The sequence below is a fragment of the Aegilops tauschii genome, chromosome 3, assembly GCF_002575655.3.
Source record: "Aegilops tauschii subsp. strangulata cultivar AL8/78 chromosome 3, Aet v6.0, whole genome shotgun sequence".
In the NCBI taxonomy this organism is placed as follows: domain Eukaryota; kingdom Viridiplantae; phylum Streptophyta; class Magnoliopsida; order Poales; family Poaceae; genus Aegilops; species Aegilops tauschii.
In genome coordinates this window covers 540,456,896-540,463,875 of record NC_053037.3, presented here as the reverse complement: position 1 = coordinate 540,463,875, position 6,980 = coordinate 540,456,896, and positions in this window count along the sequence as shown.

Genomic DNA, 6,980 nt, shown 5'->3' with positions numbered 1-6,980 from the left:
TTCTTGCAATAGGAGAAGTGCTTAGCTTTGGGTTCAATCTTGCGGTGTCCTTTCCCAGTGACAGTAGGGGCAGCAAGGCACGAATTGTATTGTTGCCAACAAGGATAACAAGATGGGGTTTATATCATATTGCATGAGTTTATCCCTCTACATCATGTCATCTTGCTTAAAGCGTTACTCTGTTCTTATGAACTTAATACTCTAGATGCATGCTGGATAGCGGTCGATGTGTGGAGTAATAGTAGTAGATGCAGGCAGGAGTTGGTCTATTTGTCTCGGACGTGATGCCTATATACATGATCATACCTAGATATTCTCATAACTATGCTCAAATCTGTCAATTGCTCAACAGTAATTTGTTCACCCATCGTAAATACTTATGCTCTTGAGAGAAGCCACTAGTGAAACATATGGCCCCGGGGTCTATTTTCCATCATATTAATCTCCCGACAACAAGCTATTTCTGGTGCCGTTTTTATTTTACTTTCTTTACTTTGCATCTTTATCATATAAATACCAAAAATATTATCTTATCATATCTATCAGATCTCACTCTCGTAAGTGACCGTGTAGGGATTGACAACCCCTTATCACGTTGGTTGCGAGGATTTATTTGTTTGTGTAGGTGCGAGGGACTCGTGCGTGGCCTCCTACTGGATTGATACCTTGGTTCTCAAAAACTAAGGGTACTTACGCTACTTTGCTGCATCACCCTTTCCTCTTCAAGGGAAAACCAACGCAGTGCTCAAGAGGTAGCACTCACAATCGCAAAAGATGTCCAAGATAGTATATTTTATATGTGCAACCTCTCTTTCTATATTACTTCCTTTTAATTGCAACAATGACCAAACTATGTTTGTCAACTCTGAACAAGTTTCATGTAACATACTTCTGATATGTGAAGTCATCACTCCTCATAAGATTATTATATAATCTCTTTTTATTTTATTTTCTTTCTTTCTCAAGATCAAAGCAAAGCAAAGCCCTCAACACAAAACGAATCTTTATTATATAACTCTCACACTCAATTACATAGATGAATCACTAAACAAAACTAAAGGACTAGATCATGCTAAAACTTTTATTCTACTAGATCAAGATATAACCAAAAGGATCAAACTAAGATAAATGATAAAGATAAAGATATGATGGTGATATGATATCGGGGCACCTCCCCCAAGCTTGGCACAAGCCAAGGGGAGTGCCCATACCCATGTACTCATGTCTCCTTCTTCGGTGGTGGTGGTGCAATATTCTTGGAGATGATGCCTTTAAGTATGTGATTCTCCTCCTCAAGCTTGTTATTTTGCTGCCTGAGATCCATAACTTCCTTGCGGAGCTTTCCTGTTACAGGTAAAGTACCATCCACCCAAGGATGCCTCCTGGCTGCGGCAGATGAAGCAATACTCCTTAGCAAGTTATTGTAAGAAATAAATTTGGTGTTGGGAGGTTTGACTGAATTTGGGAGAATCGAATCATCCTGCTCCACGTGCATGATTCTAGGTTGAGGGAGAGAAGTGACTTCTTGATCTTCTGCCATGGCGTCCACCCTTTTCAGGCCAGCTTCCATCTCCTCCTCCGTTGACCACCCAAAGGGGTTAGCTTTGCTCTATGCTCTTGGATCCGATGTTGGGTGAGAGACCCGACTCTTGCGGAGACATATTGCTCTAAATCTGCAACAGAAGCAGCTCGAAACAAGAATAGAGGATATTCTCGTAATATGGTGGTCAAAACCTTCGGGAGATTATATAATGAATTTTTATAGTGCAAAACAGGTATTCTGGGAGAAAATAGAGTCTCGAGGGCACACGAGGTGGCCACAAGCTTGGAGGCGCGCCCTGGGGGGTAGGGCGCGCCCCCACGGCCTGTCACCTCCTCGTGCGTCTTTCGGACTACTTATTATTTTCCTGATTTTTTAAATATTCCAAAACGGATAAAAATTGACTTTGGAAAACTTTTGGAGTCGGTTTACTTACCGTATCACATACCTATTCCTTTTAAGAGTTTTGGAGCGTGATGGAAGGTTTCCTTTATGTAATCCTCTGGTGTTACGGTATGAATAATATTGGTCTCAATATATATGGGGGTACCTGAGATATAATGTTTAATTCTTTGCCCATTTACCACCTTTGGGTTATTGCATTCGGCGTTGTTGATCTTGATGGCACAGGAACGATAAACTTCTTCGATAATGTAAGGTCCTTCCCATTTAGAGAGAAGTTTTCCTGCAAAAAATCTTAAACTAGAGTTGTATAGCAAGACTTGGTCACCTACATTAAATTCTCGCCGTTGTATTCTTTTTTCATGCCATCTTTTAACTTTTTCTTTAAACAGCTTGGCATTTTCATAGGCTTGGGTTCTCCATTCATCAGGTGAACTAATGTCAAATAACCTATTTTCACCGGAAAGTTTGAAATTATAGTTGAGCTCTTTAATTTCCCAATAAGCTTTGTGTTCTAATTCGAGAGGTAAGTGACATGCTTTTCCATAAACCATTTTATATGGAGACATACCCATAGGATTTTTATAAGCAGTTCTATAAGCCCATAATGCATCATCAAGTTTCTTGGGCCAATTCTTCCTAGATCTATTGACAGACTTTTGCAAGATCAATTTTATTACTCTATTACTTAATTCTACTTGACCACTAGACCGAGGGTGATAAGGTGAAGAAATTCTATGGTTAACATCATATTTAGCAAGCAGTTTAAGGAAAGACCATGAATAAAGTGCGAACCACCATCAGTCATTAAATATCTAGGGACCCCAAACCTCAGAAAAATAACTTGTTTAAGCATTTTAATAGAGGTGTTATGATCAGCACTACTAGTTGGAATAGTTTCTACCCACTTAGTAACGTAATCAACAACAACTAAAATATGAGTATATCCATTAGAGGATGGAAATGTCCATTATAATCAAAACCCCATACATCAAATGGTTCAATAACAAGTGAATAATTCATAGGAATTTCCTAACGTCTACTAATATTACCAATTCTTTGACATTAATCACATGACAAGACAAACTTACGGGCATCTTTAAAAAGAGTAGGCCAATAAAAACCAGATCGTAATACCTTGTGTGCAGTTCTGTCTCCAGCATGGTTTCCTCCGAAAACCTCGGAGTGACACTTGCGTAGGATTTGTTCCTATTCATGCTCACGTACACAACATCTAATAACACCATTTACTCCTTTATAAAGGTGTGGGTCATCCTAGAAGTAATGTCTTAAATCATAGAAAAACTTTTTCTTTTGTTTGTATGTGAAACTAGGTGGTATAAATTTAGCAAAAATATAATTAGCATAGTCTACATACCATGGAGTACTAGGAGAAGCGTTTATGACAGCTAGTTGTTCCATTGGGAAAGCTATCATCAATGGGTAGTGGGTCATCAAGAATATTTTCTAACCTTGACCAATTATCTGCTACTGGGTTCTTAGCTCCTTTCCTATCAGTAATATGTAAGTCAAATTCTTGTAGCAAGAGAACCCACCTAATAAGTCTAGGTTTAGCATCATTCTTTTCCATAAGGTATTTAATAGCAGCATGATCAGTGTGAACGGTTACTTTAGAATCAACAATATACTATCTGAATTTATCACAAGCAAACACTAGCACTAAGAATTCTTTTTCACTAGTAGCATAATTTCTTTTAGCACTGCCTAGATTTTTACTAGCATAGTGGATAACATTTAATTTCTTATCAACTCTTTGTCCTAGAACTACACCGGCGGCATAATCACTAGCATCACACATAATTTCAAAGGGTAGGTCCCAATTAGGTGGTTGAACAATAGGTGCAGAGATTAAGGCTTTCTTAAGTATGTCAAAGGCTTCTACACAATCATCATAAAAAACAAATGGAACGTCTTTTTGCAAGAGACTAGTAAAAGGACAAGAAATTTTAGAGAAGTCTTTAATAAATCTCCTATAGAAACCAGCATGACCAAGGAAACGTCGTATACCTTTGATATCATTAGGACATGGCATCTTTTCAATAGCATCTACTTTAGCTTTATCAACTTCAATACCTCTTTCGGATATTTTATGCCCCAAGAAAATACTTTCATTAACCATAAAGTGGCACTTCTCCTAATTCAAAACAAGATTAGTTTCTTCACATCTTTGCAAAACTCGATCAAGGTTGCTTAAGCAATTATCAAAAGAAGTTCTGTAAACGGAAAAGTCATCCATGAAAACCTCAACAATCTTTTCGCAAAAATTAGAGAATATAGCTGTCATGCATCTTTGAAAGGTTGCAGGTACATTGCATAAACCAAAAGGCATACGTCTATAAGCAAAAGTACCAAAAGGGCATGTAAAAGTAGTTTTTTCTTAATCCTCTTGTGACACAGGTATTTGGGAAAAACTAGAATATCCATCTAGACAGCATAAGTGTGTATGTTTTTATAGCTTTTCTAGCATTTGATCAATGAATGGTAAAGGATAATGATCTTTCCTTGTAGCTTTGTTTAATTTCCTAAAATCAATTACCATCCTACTACCCGTAATAATTCTTTGTGGGAATCAATTCATTTTTATCATTGGGTACAACAGTAATACCTCCCTTTTTAGGGACACAATGAACGGGACTTACTCATTTACAATCAGCTATGGGATAGACTATACCTGCTTCCAGAAGCTTTAATCTTTCATTTCATACCACTTCCTTCATTTTAGGATTTAACCGTCGGTGATGGTCAACCACTGGTTTAGCGTCGGGTTCCACCTTAATTTTGTGCTGGCATAAAGTGGGACTAATGCCCTTAAGATCATCAAGAGTATATCCAATAGAGGCGTGGTGCTTCCTCGGAGTTTTTAATAATCTCTTTTCTTCATGCTCTAAAAGTTTAGCACTAATAATAACACAATATATTTTCTTTTTATCAAGATAAGCATCTTTCAGAGTATCGGGTAATTGTTTAAGATCGAAGACGAGACCACTCTTGGGTGGTAGAGGATCTCCAAGAGTTTCAATGGGTAAATTGTATTGCAAAACTGACATTTGTTTAAAGAATATCTCATCTATTTCGCTTCTTTCATTCATAAACATATCATTTTCATGGTCCAACAAATACTGTTCTAAGGGATCAGTAGGACGTACAACAATAGAAGCAAGACCAACAATTTCATACTTACTAGGTAGTTCTTTATCACCTGGTCGTCTACGAAATTTGGAGAAATTAAACTCATGAGACACATCACCAAATTTAACACTGACCGTTTCTTTAGTGCAATCAATTTTAACATTTACCGTATTCAAGAAAGGTCTACCAAATATATTGGGACAAAAATCATCTTGCGGGGAGCCTAGAACTAGAAAATCAGTAGGGTATATTATTTTCCCACACAAGACTTTGACATCGCTAACAATCCCAAGTGGTGTGATAGTATCTCTATTAGCAAGTTTAATAGTAACATCAATATCTTCTATCTCAGCAGGTGCAATGTCATTCATAATTTCTTGATAGAAATTAAATGGGATAGCACTCACACTAGCACCCAAATCACATAAAGCATGATAACAATGATCTCCTATTTTAATAAAGACAACAGGCATGCCAACTACAGGTCTATGTTTATCTTTTTCATCTGGTTTAGCAATTCTAGTGGCTTCATTACAGAAATAAATAGCATGCCCATCAATATTATTGAACAAGAGATCTTTAACCATAGCAACATTAGGTTCAACTTTCATTTGTACAGGGGGTGTAGGTATTCTTATATAACTCTTCCGAACCACGGCTGAAGCTTTAGCATGTTCCTTTATCCTAACAGGGAAAGGAGGTTTATCAATATAAGCAGTAGGAACAACTGCATTATCATTATAAGTAATGGTCTCCTCTTCAACTTTAATGGGCTATACTACTTTTAGTTCAACTAGCATAGTGGCCCGCTCGATGCGCGGGCTAGAATTTTATGAAGTTTAATAATGCTATTATTTTATTTTAGTCGTTTAAAGAAAAATTGGAACCAAAGTTCATAGCATTTACAAATCCACCTCTTTGGAGGAAACAAACATTGTTCACACTATTTATTTAGAAGAAGTAAAATTGTGTCCACAAAACTATTTTCTGAACGACACATCCTTAACTTGTCCATAGCTATGAGAGGATCACTTCGAAGGTTCATTGGTTTCCTCATTGGTGGCCCTCACTTGCACACACTTCGTACTTCAGTCCAGGTGTACTTCCAAAGAATGGCGTTCTACGATGATTTTATTGGATCCTTTCGCCTGGTCGATCTTCTTGAGGGGTAGCAGTGCCTGAGTAGTACATGTGTGAGGGAGGACGCGACAACGTCAAAATTGTCCTTGCTTTTGGCATCGGCATTCATGTAGGCGATGAACTAAATTCTCTCATGTGAAAGTGTGAGGTTCCTGGTGGCGTTATCGTCCCCAAGTTCCGATCCAGAAGCATCATCACTATCTGAAAGCGAGGCAACCCAAAACGCCATCTTCATCTTCAATAGTTTGGCAGCATCTTTCGTAGTGCCCGTAATTTTTTTCCAATAAAATTATGATTTCCTGCATGTTTTTGGTGTATTCTAATGATATTAATTTCCCTTGAAAAAATAATTATATTACATCGAGTATAATGAAAAAATTTAAAATACATGATTTTGCCTTTACTTCTTCTCACCCACACCAGAATCGATCAACCCTGGAAATAGTGTTTAGTATCCTTTCTAATGGTTGTTTGGAGAGAATAACAGAACCTATAATTAGGATGTCATGATATGCTAATAGCTATTTTGGGGAAAAACATAGAAATGATGAGAAGAGAAATGATGTGAAACGTAGAAGGTAATAATAATGCAGTCTAACCTCTTATTAGAAAGGCCATATACAATTTTGCTTTCTAATGCCTTTGATCCAAAGCACCACATAGTGTAAACTTTCTGTATGGAGAAAAATTAAAAGATTCATTAAAGTTTAGTGTGTTATTATCCATAATAGCCTAGCTTTATTATATA